We start from the raw sequence: 13674 nt of genomic DNA on the forward strand, positions 1-13674 counted from the left end.
AACTCAGACTAAAGTTTAGGTCTAAGTAACAAGCAGAACCAACACAAGCACAGGATGTCGCTCTTAACTAGCCACACCCTTAAATCTAAGTTTCTTACTAACCACAACTTAATTAAACCTTATTTAAGTCTTACTAGGACACAGTCCTACCTCGTTCCATTTGCTGTGAATCCACCACTCCTGCTCTTAAATATGTTCTTCTCAGGGCCACTGTGCTAGAAGAAAAGTTGTCCTTTCTCTCAGGTCAGCAGTGATAGGATGAGAGGTAACAGCCTTTAAGTTGCACCAGGGGAGGTTCAGATTAGATATCAGGAAGAATATCTTCTCAGAAGGAGTGGTGGTTGGCACAGGCTGCTTAGAGAGGTGGTGGAGTCACGTGAAATCCCTGAAGGTGTTCAGGAACTATGAAGAGGTGGCACTAAAGGACTCAGCTAGAAAGTATGGTGGGGTGGGTTGCACTGGATGATCTTTTCCAACTTCAATAATTCCATGACTCTATTATCCTAGGAAACCATCTCTGCTCACCCTTCTCAAGCCAATCAAGCTTTTTAGCTTCTATAGCACTTAGCATCTGTTCAGTTTGACAGGCAGATATCAGCAATACAGTTAGATTTCCAATCCACTCTAGAAATGACAGCAAAGGTAAGAAAAGGACAGGATAAACCAGTTAATCCTTGAGAGTGAAAGATGCACAAAATAGTCTCTTCTAAAGATGCACTCTTCTTTACTGACATAACACTTAACTGCACAAAACATAGATAAATGAAAAAAAAAATCACAAGCAGCTACATAAACCCTGCCAAGGAATTCAACACAAGTTGCTGAAGTTTGTCTTGTTGGGCCATGGCACACAGAAACCCTTCTAAATGAAGTAGTAGTACAGCAAACAGCACAAGTTTGTTAAAGTTAAGAGCACTGTGCTCCTTCAATGAACCCAGCCTAGCATTTTGATCAGAAAGGGCTAACAAAACCAGAGATGGGCTGGACAAACAGGACAAATTCAAAAGAGTTAACAGGTAAATAGCTTCTCATTTGCAGTCATGGTCTGCAATCTTAGTGCAGAAGGTTTGCATTCTCTGGGGAACTTGCTTTTTTCACTGCTTAGCCTGTGACATAGAAGTAGAAATAAGAACTGTGCAAGTGACAAGAAGCAGGGAAGCTGCTAGAGACAAACAGGAAAGGCGGCTGACAGCCACCAGTCTGTGCATTCCTGTTTAACAGATGCACGAGTGGCAAAGAACAGACAATATCCAAGAGTTATGAGGGTCTGCTCAGTATAACCATTCTGTCACCAGCATCACCCCCAGATGATTTAATGAGGACAGAGAAAGCTATATCTTTATACTGCAGCAGGACTGCACCTGAAATATTACCTCCAGTGAGAATATTCAAACATTTAGGAGTTTCAGAGAACTGGAAACTATTTCAAGTGGAGAATAAAGAACAGGAGAATGTATTGATGGAACTGGGTTTTCCACTTCTAAGAGAAAAAGGAAAAAAAGGGGAAGATAGTAACTCCACAGGGAGCAGAAACATGAAAAGAAAAGGCTATCAAACATACAAAAATCCAAGTAAGAACCAGAGCTAACAGGACTGGTAGCTAAAGACAAACAGAAGAAGTATAGCACATACTGTAAAGACTGACGATGACAACACTGCAGAACACTGGGCTGAGATTGTCAACTGTTAGTAAAAATAGGACACACCAGCAAGTGAAGGTAGAAGACCCACGTTCTGCCACTGTTTTATGTGCCTGAGAATTTGAAGAGAATACATCCTTCACTTTTCTTCAGGTCTGACTGCTAACTTACAGTCTGTTCACCCACAGAAGAGTCCACAAACGGTAGCACTGGGATGGTATTTAACTGCCACAGTCTGCACTAAGAATTTTTTAAAAGACACTCAGGTCAAGCACTCCCCTACCAAACACGTATAAAGCAAAGTAGCAACAGCTCCAGGAAAAAAGCATATTTCTATAGGCCACCAGGTCACCATAAACACCAAGCAGCCTGCAGCGAAGACAGCTAAGTGTAATAGGATGCAAATCACTTCAAGCTACCCACTGTGAATTATAACTCTATTTTTCCCTGGTGTGTTTTAAAAATCATATACTGAATCAAGCAACAGGAGCCAAAGAGGTCCTGAGAGCTGCTGCGTGCCATAGCTGCACCGGGAGCTCACAGGGGACTTCTGTTTCTTGTTACTTCAAGACACTACCTCATTAGGAGTCCAACTTATTACTCAGGAGGCAACCAGATCTTCATTTCTCGCTCTCTGAACCCTATTTTCAGAGAACTGAACCCAGCTTCAGGATCAGGAGTTAAAGCCACCATCACACGTTTAGTCTTTCATGTATAAATGTACTTAATTCTAAAATTAACCCTACTTTATCTCATTTCAGAATGGAAGCAGAGAAAAGACCAAACAAAGAAAAACACAGATGGGAGACAAGGCAGCAAATCAAAGGCACAGTAGACATAACTTTAGACATCACAAAGACAAGTTTTCAGCACAATTATTTTTAACACAGCCCACAGTGTCACATAGTGGATGATGCTTTTCACAATAACAAAGCCTGCCACAACACAAGAATTTCATGGGGATGGGAGATCAAACTTCACTCTGCTTTTCCTCTCCTGCCTGCAACTCTGTGTGCCTTTGTGAGTACAGCACACCACGTAGCTGATTTCATAGAATGGTTCAGGTTGGAAGGGACCTTTAAGGTCACCTAGTTCCAACCCCCTGCAGCAGGCAGGGACACCTGCCTCTAGACCAAGTTGCAGCCTCATCCAGTCTGGCCCCAGGGAAGGGGCATCCACAACCACACTGAGCAACCTGTTCTCACCACCCTTACAGTAATGAATTTCTTCCCAATACCTAGTCTAAATCTACCTTCCTTCAGTTTAAAATCATTTCCCCTTGTCATGTTGCTACATGCCCTTATAAGAAGTCCCTCCCCAGCTTTCCTGTAGGGAGGATTTCTGGCACTAAGCCTTGTCCCTTACGTAGGTAACATGCCCTCCCTTAACTCTTTACCCAGCGGGAACCTAACTCCTGGACACATAGCAAGAGAGAGTCGCCGGACACGTATAGAACTACACCACCACTGAAGCATTTAATGGTTTCATAATACAGTAGATTTATGAAGAGTTATTCTCTTCTGCCTGATATTCTACAAATATTAGACAGATTCAGAGCATTATCTCTTTACTTGCACAAGGAATTAGTTTAGCTTCTTGTTTCTACCTATGCAGGACAAGGGCACCTAACTAAAAACAACCACGCAGCTTATCTCCAGTTCTGTTGTGAAAAGTTTCTATCATCACACACAATTTATTTGCTGCTGAAAGAACACCCCCACCCCTCATTTGACAGCCTGCATGCATGTTACTGAGAATAGAAAAACTTTCTGCACATCTCAAATACCGAGAAGAAAAAAAACATATAGACAACTGCTGCCTTAACCTGAAAAGGAACCTGCTTGGTAACTCTAAAATCCACTGAAGATCCCCTCGTAGGCAATTACAATTTAAGTGCTCATTTTAAGTTTGCCCCACTGAGTTTGCTATCAATGAAAGCCTACTACACACACGTTTACAAAGAAGAAAAAAAGATATTAAGACGAGCATCGTCAATCCAAAGACCATTAGCGAGGGGATGAAAGAACGCACAAAGGGCTTCTTTTGATACCGAGTCCCACAAGTAGCCGGATCGCACATCCTTCGCTTGCATCCCTGAAAGCAACAAAAGCGTGCTGCTGTCGGCTCCTCGGGAAGGCTAAGGGCAGCGCACAGCCGCACGGAACGCAGCAGCCCTCGGTAAGGCAGAGCAGTCGAGGACGCACCAACAGCTGCCGGATCCCTGCATGCTGCACCACTCCGTTTTGCACCGCGACGGAAAACGCAGCCGCTGCCCGAGGGCTCCTACCTTCCGCAAGCGGGGTCGATGCTCTCCCCCATAAGCTTCCCGAGGCAAATTCGGGAGCCGTGACAGCTGGGTTTAGCCCGCTTGCACTTCCAAGTTGCCTTCCTTTCCCCTTCTCGGCAGCGCTCGGAGACGGCTCCCGCAGGCCGTCCCTAACGAAGCAGCCCAAGAAGTTGGGAAGAGCGACTGTGCCGCGGACGCGTGCACGCACAGCCCAGAGGTTGGAGCAGCCTCCCAGGGCCGGCCCTCAGACGCAGCCCTGGGTTTCACGTTTCATTGGCAGCTCTGGAGGAAGCCAGCCGCCTGCCCGCACATCACTGGACGTGCCGCATCCCACCGCTAGCATTCCCCTGCACCGGCTCGGACGATGCCGGAGCTACTCACCGCCGCTGCACAACTCTCTGCTGCCTGGCTCACAGGGGGACCCTCTCTCGTGACACGCGTGGAAGACGGCAAGCGACGGATGCCGAACACCATCACCCTAGGCAAATTTGTTCCCCTCCCACCCCAAGGGTTTTTTCCGCGTGCAGTCCCTCTAGCTAGCTAGACATGCTTCAGTGGCTGTGAGCCACCTGCGCCGGGCAGCCTGCAGCTCTGAGTTACAGAACAAGAGCTTCGCCCCACATAGACCAGACCGGGGTCTCTTCAGACTGCTACACCCAAGACAGCGTGCATTCTATGCAGGGTTAACTGACTCCGAAGAATTTACTGATCACAGGACTTTTAAAGAGCACAGCATGACACTTCCAAAGCTGAAACAGAAGTCCACAGACCCCACACACCGATGGAAAAGCCTGGCTCACTTCCAGTCACATGGCAGGCATAGGTTGGGGAGAGGGCTGCTGAATGAAACCAACAAGTTCAGAAATAACTAAAAGTTGTACTCAACTCCAGATTTCCACACTGCTGCACGTGCAACTTGGACAGACCTGGACAGCCACACAGACTTCCCTCCTGCTACTCATATCTCACAATTCTGCTGGTTCCACCACCAACTCCCCCACTCCCAGCAGAGCAGCACCAAAAAAAAAAACCCCAGCTACTACAGAAATTAGTTGTAGCCTTTTTAAGGAAAGCAGTTTTCTAAGAAGTTTCACAGGACTAGGAAAATTTTCAGTAGATTAGTTATGAATATTTATGTACTACAATGAGCAATAAACTACAGTTTGCAGCAGGAATTCCACCATTATGGTGCAGCTTCTGCTTCTAACATAGAAGTGTATCCAGAAGCCTGGTTATTCATAATGGATCTGATGGCTGAAATTACAACCTTTTCCACCTTCAATTCTGAGCAACTGAATTTCCAGTACAACTTGTAGCTGTACTCAACATCACTGCATTTCCTAACTACATGTTCTGCTTTATGTAGCTGGGATTAACGTAGAACTCAAGACGTACACTTTACAGAGCAAGTAAGAGAGAAGATCCATAATATTTCCCTTCAAATAAAGCTTTTATTTTCCTTCCCTTCTGTACATGTGCTCAGAATAATGCAGTGTTTAGTTTGGATTCCAGTATTCATCAGGGAATGTCTCCTACTTCTGTAAGAGCCCAAACACTTTTTTTTATCTAGCCTACTTCCTTCAAGTCTGAGCTGTTGAGTCTAGAGTTGTACTCAAAACATTATGAATAACAGATGAGATTGTACTGGACACACAGAAGGAAGCTGATTCAACCACGGTCTGACTGATGGTCAGGCATGTATGAGTGTGCCAAGTCCTATTAGCACTGTCCTTAGAACTGGAAAGCTGTCAGGAGCCACAGAGTAAAGCTTTAATAGATACAGTGAGAATTTACCAGACCAACACAAACAGGGAAACAAGACAACAGGTCAGATATCTTAAAAAAAAACCTTTTCAACTAATTCTTGTTTCAGACCCCAGCAGCTGCAAGATTTGAGTCTTTCACAAGGCTGCTGCCAGCATCTCAGTTGATAACTGCTTTTACAACACTTGGCTTTAATTTCCTCAACTTCTTCCAATACTGCTTTCAGATTACTTTGGAATCAGCCCTTACTAGCAAAATCAGACTATGCTTTCTCAGCCATAAAGCAAATTTGGGCTTACTGGGCAGGCAGAAGGGTAACTGACCCTGTGCCTTTGGTCAGAAGTACAGAACAGGAGGACATGCGTCCCTATGAAGAATGACAGCACGGAGGAAGGAGTCAAAATAAAGAAAACTCTCCAGCATCACCATTCCAACGGTGAAACTTGATTTAGCGCTCAAAGTAACAAATCAAAGCAATTCTCAGCCTGTTTGCACAGAACATTTTACCCCTGAACATTTTACTTCTGTTTCTGTAAAGGATAAAAACCTTTTGATCTAGGCAACGTGTGGAAATGCATTCTTAAGTGGCCAAAAAGCATCTCACAGAGCCAGCCCTCTGTGCCCTGAAATAAAAATTACTTAATTTGTAAGTAAAAGTCACAGAAAGAGGGGAATCTTCCTAGAAGCTGAAATTCTCTTACAAGCAGAAATCATTTTTCCCCCATCCACACTGGGAACACTGATGCACAAAAAAATATTTCTTCACTTTGAAAAGTGAGAGACCCATACTGCAGCACTTCTACTCTGCTACACATTCCATAAAACTCTTCAGCTGTCCATTTTGCAGCTACAGCAGCCTAGCATTGAAATAGACTGTCACAATAGAAAATGCTTGGTGCACAATGTTTGTGCAGTTCATTTTATGGGGAGTGATATCATGTAAGTTGAACCAGAAAGCACCATGGTTTCAACAAATCCCACATCAAACTGGCAGGAATGTCAGCCCCAAGCCGTAACACAGAGCTGACCCCTGCCAACACAGTCCTAACCATTTTCACCTCAATCACTTCCCCAGCACCCTCACAACACTTTGTATTTAAGTTTTACTCTCCTCCTCTTCCACATTATTTGCTCTCTCAGCCTCATGCAGCAAATTCTAGGTATTTTATGCCTTCAAATTACACAGGCAGCTTGAACACCATCGTTTCTGTTACTTGATAACAAGAAATTGAAGTTAAAAACATGGAGGCCTAACTTCCTTAGTTAAATCTGTTTGTTTATCAGGAAAGTTGTATCGTCAACATGAATGATTTCAGCATGGATTAAAACTATTTAGTCTCATCTTTCCAGACAAGTATTTTGGAGTCTGGAGATAAACAAGTCACGAACTGTGCCTTCAGTTAAAGACAATATGTAATATGTAGAATCTGAAAGAAGGATGAAATGCACTGTTCAGTGGTCCAAATCCAAAAGATCCATTAAAATAATTTTAACTTCATTATTACCATTTTTATCTGATTATAAACTCATGGATTTTTTCTTCTCAGATGAGTCCATTAGCATCTCCTTTATCTTTGAGCAACCAGTCTAAGAAAGTATAACATTCCACTTGCAGAACAACCATTAACAAAGATTGTCTTCTCACAGTGATATTGTACTATATTTCAGCATCTGTTGCAATGCAAGTATTATGCTACTATACCCTGATATTCAACAGTAAAATGAAAACTACAGGTAAAGATTTATTTTGCTGATGCATTTAAAATGTGTGCAAGCTCACAGGTAAAAATCAATAGCACAGTTATGATCCTAGCCTGGCCATCTTCTCAATTCCCTAGGAAGATAGATGTTCTTACGTACACCAACAGCAAACAGAAGCTTCATTTACATCACACCTCCCAATAGACTAGATGGAAAAACAGAAACACCCACCCTGCAAAACAGTACTAAATTTACAAGGGAAAAACAGCATCCCTAGAGACCTAGCTGCAGGAATAAGAGCATAAGAAGGGATGAATTTAGCATAGTTATGCCAACAGGCAAGGAGTTCAGTAAAGCATCCTCAGTGAAGCTATAGAAGCATCACTGCATCTGTATTTCACAGCCATCTCCAGTGAGCATGTGTGATGATCTTGCCAAAATAGGCAAGAATGATGGAGACATAGCTTAGTTTCATGTTACTGAAAGATTATTTTAAGGAATGAATCACCAAAGAGGACTGCTAAAAAGCCTTCATTTCATCCAAGAGTGTCACTGTGTCAAGACTGCTGCTATCAAGACTTTCACAGTCCCTGAAAACCAAGCACAGCATTTGTCAAATCACACACATCTCACCTTTTCACATGCATTCCTCTCTAGGTTCTTTATATCAAGTCTCACTAACAGCTACTGCTGCACTTCAGTTTTAACATGTATGTTATTTCTCAGTATACAATAATCAGGTCTTATTGTCCTCATCACAGAATGCAGAATTAAACTAGCAGGAAAGAAAGTCAGAAAAAAACAGCAGATGAGATTCCACTAATGTTTGCTGGTTGCTAGTTTGGACTTCTTCCATCTGTGAAAACAGCAAAAAAGACAAACTAGCAAAACCATATGGATTTAAATGAAACAGACTGCACACAATCCTCACTACCACCCTGTAGCAGGCCAGCTAGAAACTCTCAGAGCATCACCAAACTTTGCTGTGTTACAGTGCTGCAATGAGAGCTCAAACAGCTACAGCTCCCTACTCCATCCGGAGAGCTGATGGAATTGTTCAACACTGACAGCTGCTCTACATTTACTCCGCTCCACTCTTTGTTTTGTGAGCTGTCAGAATCACCCAGTTGAGCTCCTCACATTCCAATAAGAGATTCAAATGACAGATAGCTCTAGCAATAGATTCAGTGTTACAGGAAGAAATCAGTGCTATGTCACCCCTTTCTCTTAAGTTCTACTGTACACATCCAGAGATACAGGATTGTCTGTTGTACCTCAGACAGTCACACTTACTCTAAAACACTACCTATAGCTCTTGAGCCATTTAATTTCAACAGTAAAGCAAAATAAGGCTTTCATCTTCATAACTCAAAAGCCATAGTGTGTCACCCTGCTGATACTCTTCTGATCAAACATACATGGAGACCTCTTTATGATTTCCATTATAACAATACCCTTCTGGCATCTGCCCTGTTATGCATTACACCAATAAATTTTCTTTTAAATAAACGCATTTGTTTGTCAAGGCAGGTGTTTTTTTTTTTTTTTGATGGGTTTTTTTTTGTTTCTAGGGTCACACTCATTTCCCAGCCCATCTACACAACTACAAAAGCATGGCATGAAGATCCAAATGGCAGCACATAGTCGCACTAACATGACTATGGAGCTCAGAAAGGCAGATAGCGTGTTCCAGACTGTTAAGCTATTCTTTTCACAAAAAGTATGCTCAAGTCAGACTTGTAACCAGGATAATTCAGCAATTGTTGATGTTAAAAAAGAAACCCACTGTTACTTTCCCTTTCCAAAAACGTATCTGTGGCAATAAGAGCTTCTGGATATTTTTACCGGAGTTGCAATATGTCCCATTAACTTCTTCTCAAGCACCTACCTGGCAATTCTCAGTAAAGAAACATGCTGTGAATGATCTAAGCAGAGAACAGAATCCAGCCCAAGAAAAGCAATGAGCTAGGGGCCATGAGACTTGAATTTGCATCCAAGTTTCTGCCAGCCAAGCAAATCTGGGCAATCCATGCTGCTATTCTGTCTTTCTTCCTCCTCCCCCACTTTTAACACATCTGTTTCAAGTTAAGCACTCCAAGACAATGACTCTCTGTTGCTACAGTGCCCAACATGTTGTGCCTTCATTAGGAAGCAACAAAAACCTTATATGCCTAAGGTGGCTGCTCAATATCCCAGCCCATTTCTTAGAGATTCTGGCACAATATTTTCTGTTTAATGATATAGAGGAACAGATGAAGTCACCTGCTCACTGCAATGGAAGGATGAAGGAACTTAAATTGTAAAACCCATTTTGTCAGATAAGTAGATGTACCTAATGTCATTTACAGAAAGTATACTAAGCATTTACTTGTCAATATTGCCTTGTCAATAGTATTTGTGAAACTCAATCCTTGCTATCTGATGACATGCTATACTCTTATTACAGAGAGAAAGGAAATAACTTTAAGAGTTTACAACACCTAATATTGTTTAAGTCATTCAGACAAGCAACATCTAAACCTGTTAGTTAAGTAACATCAAATTAAGATATGCTTCCTTCCAGTATACTGGTTCCCATATTTCCATAGGTGCCATAGCTACCTACAGTGAATAACTGCATACGATCCCCAGGCAACAAGAGTGCAAAACAAAAACTGGAATAAGGACATTGGGAAGTTAAAGATCCAAGTTAGCTATGTACCAAATTGTGCATAACAGACAGATGGGCCAAAGATAAATCCCTCCATCAGGTAAAAGCAGCTTTGAGGCACACAGAACAGAAGCTGAAAGCACATGGGGATGTACACAGCTGAAACACACAGCATAATACGAAGGTGGTTATTACAGGCCACAGAACATCACTAACATCCCAGTGCCACCACTGGTGAGCATCACTCACCATATGGAAGGAGCCTCACCATACAGGCAGCTGCCTCCAGGGAGGTGGGGAACATTTTTAAGTGGGATCCATCCCATCCATCCCACAACACAATCTCATTGCATTCATGCACTCCAGACAAGCTCTGGAAAAAAAACAGTTGAACATTTCCTTTGTCATTTGATTCAGTCCCTGGTAATCTATAATACTGACTTCATGATTGATTCTTCTCATTTTGCCTTTTATTTCTATATTCCACAGCTGCATACATAGTGCTGGGTAGGACTAGGACACCTCCTGTCAAACCACTCTTCACTGCTCCTGACTAAGTCACATTTTTAGGAATATTTTAAATCACCTTACCCATCATTGCAGTTTTATGGAAACCAAAAGGGAAAATGCTTTTCGCCAGCTGTAGGCCTCTCTCTATATCAGGAAATGTTTCCAACGAGGACAGCATTAATATGGCATCACGAGGATTAAGAAAACATGACTTGTAAAGAGAGTAAGCTGGGCAGAGAAAGATAAGCTTGGCATCTGATGATGAAGTAGTAAAGCAGATTCCACTACAGGTAGACACATTTGGTTTTAGTAAAACATTTAAATTAATCAACTGGACTTTCACGCAAAAACAAAACCTAAAAATATAAAGATAATGAAACCATCATTACCAGAGTAGAAAATCTACATAGCAGAATGACAGGAAAACTCTTGCCCTTCTCAGAAGTGAAGAATGAACCATTAGCATTCATATCACCAGAAGCAGTCAACAGAAAAAACTGTAACAGACCACATACACAGCTTACTCTACCTCTGCTTTTTAGTATTCAGTGACAAATCTGAGTCCCTAGTCTCATTTTGCAAGTATTTCGCAGGTGTTCTTTGAGGACCCAAACAGAGCTTAGTAATGTATTGAGGCCCTTTTTGTGAATATTTTCAAATATTGTCTCTATCCTTTATGGATAAAATGCAAGCATTTTTTTTTCTCTGGTTTATATTGACAATTCAAACACCTTTTGTATCTACTTCCCACATTTGAGATTAAGTTTTGAGATGAGAATTGATTGAATGACATGGAGCTGGGTCATAGAACACAACCAACAGGAAAGAGATGAGCTGGACGTAAACATTTTCATTTTACTTGTTTCTAAATAAAATGTAATTGACTTTATTGTATATGCAGAATGGCCACAATTCAATAATAAGTTGTGTTTTTATGTCCTATTCCATTTTATTTGCAGAATGTTTTGGAAGAATTGATTTGCCTCTGGTGCTTTTACTTCACAGCTTTTCCATCCAACAAATGGATTTTATTTCTCTGACAAGAGTAGGATGCAAATACACCAGTGGCTTGGGGAGCAGGGATTGGAGGTGTTTGTCAAGACCAGAAAAACAAAATTACATCAATATTGGACAAGAACTCCTGATATTTTCAGGAACACTGCAAAGTCAAATGTTTTTAATCTATGTAATAGAAATGAAAACATGAGCATGAGGAAACAAGAGGCTTTAGTGGCATGATAAAACACTCAAACTTACCAGGAATATTTTACTTCTTATTTCCTTGCATTTTTCTACAGTCCTCTCTGGTATTCTCCCACTGCACCATTATTCTCTACTGAAATTACAATTTGCTGGATTGAAACTGCTGCATTTCCAGGAAACCACAGAATGCACTGCTACAATTCACATACCTACAGCTTCTCCAAATGCATGAAAATCTTCTGTGCCCTAACTGGTCTGGAATTAACGTGGCTATACTCCTTACTCAGATTTACCTCCCAGTCTGGAAAATAAATATATTTAAACACGACTAACGTTCCTCCATATGGTGACAAATGACAAGTGCACACTGAGACAACATTATACACTGATCTATACATTCATGGCAGTACTTCTAACCAGAAATGGAAGGCAAAGTAGTAGGGTGATATATTCCTCAAATAGAGAAAGAAAATCTGCAGTACTGCATCCCCTTGTAGACTCCTAATGACAGAGCAATGACATGCACACGATCTCCACAGATGGCCAACAAAGAGCAACCAGAACAATCCACTCCTGCCTTACTCAGACTGCTTTGCATTTGCAGTTCAGCCTGAAATTCTTGTAGCCTCACTTTTCAACCAGTATTTTACCATTTCTGCCTCCAAAAAGCCATTTGGTCACTAAACAAGAAGGACAAACCACTGAAGATGGGCTGAAGCCAAAATTTGTACCGTTACCTAGAGCGCAGTTGAGTTATTTTCTATTTGTGTCATCCTCACAAGAGGACAAACCCAATTCTGAGGTTTGAACAAGTCCTAATGCCTGTCAGTCCTGAATCAAAATGACTACTTCACATCCTCCAGTATGTTTCCAAAACTCAGACAATTCCTTCTGATACTAGAAAACAATTTTTTTCCCCCAGAATCTCAAACAAGGCCAGTAAATTTCTTCATCAAGACAGGTCATTGCTGGTTAGCTTTCAACAGTCAAGCACAAACACGTTCAACGATTATCTACATCATGCAAGCAATGCATTTTCCATTTCTGTGATAAAGCACTGAAGGCCTCATTAACCAAGAATACATACTGGTGACAGTTACAGCCTGAGGTGCTGAAAAACCTCACGCTGGAGTTTTCCCTTCTGTCACAAACCTAAGTCCTGCCAAACTCCAGAAGGAAGCAAATCTCACAGACCCAGAAGCTGTGCAAATCGTTAATGTTGAAGGGTGTTTAAGTTAAGCCACACATAAAAGCAGAGGTATGCCTCCGTAATAAAATAAAAATATACAGTCTTATTTTATCCTGGGATCTTTGTCTTTTGCATCTACACACAACTGTGAGGTATTCTCCACCTAGCATATATCCTGCACTAGCCTCTGCACCTCATCTTCACTACAAAATACAAAACATTATCATCACAGATTCGGGTACACACTGGTGAGCTAACCAGCATTCTTGCATTCCTGTGCAACTACAAAGACCTCCACAGCCCATAGTACACTGAAATAAAGTAGACAGCAGCTACTAGTGGGCTGTATCACTTATTTTTCTCTAGACTAGCTCTCTTTCTTATTCCTCTCCTTCTTATTCCTTACTCCTCTCTCTCTACATCTCCTGCATCTCTAAAGCATTACTAATTTCAGACTGGCATTTTCTGCCAGCAGAGTGATGAATGCATGCACAAAGAACAAATATCCTTGTGTAAGACACATCTTAATGTCCCCCCCCATTTCCTTTGTCATTTCTAAAGTTTTGGCTCAAAGGTTCACACAGGTTTCTCAGAAGAAATATTTCAGAAAGGAGAAAAGTATTGCGAATGAGAATAGCAATTATATTCAGGTCCTTAGGTACGGAGTATACTTAAAGGAGCTTAAGACAGTTAATGACAGAGGACAGTACACAGAGTATGGTTAATTTCA

At 41.7% G+C, this 13674-nt stretch overlaps 1 protein-coding gene across 2 annotated transcripts in view; it reads right to left on the reverse strand.

The window, feature by feature from the left end:
• Positions 1-4364, reverse strand: part of ARHGAP24 (Rho GTPase activating protein 24) — a 155594-nt gene extending 151230 nt beyond the window's left edge. Inside the window, exon 1 of one of the 2 annotated variants that reach the window (XM_065736664.1) lies at positions 4309-4364. The gene's annotated coding sequence lies outside the window, so the exon portion shown is untranslated. Of the gene's footprint in view, positions 1-3927; positions 4075-4308 lie in introns of those variants that run through there. The other variant, XM_065736669.1, reaches the window with a different exon arrangement.
• Between the last annotated feature and the right edge of the window lie 9310 nt (positions 4365-13674).

Source organism: Cyrtonyx montezumae, unplaced genomic scaffold (assembly GCF_038088225.1).
Source record: "Cyrtonyx montezumae isolate F1298 unplaced genomic scaffold, pur_monq_1.0 scaffold_2, whole genome shotgun sequence".
NCBI lineage: Eukaryota > Metazoa > Chordata > Aves > Galliformes > Odontophoridae > Cyrtonyx > Cyrtonyx montezumae.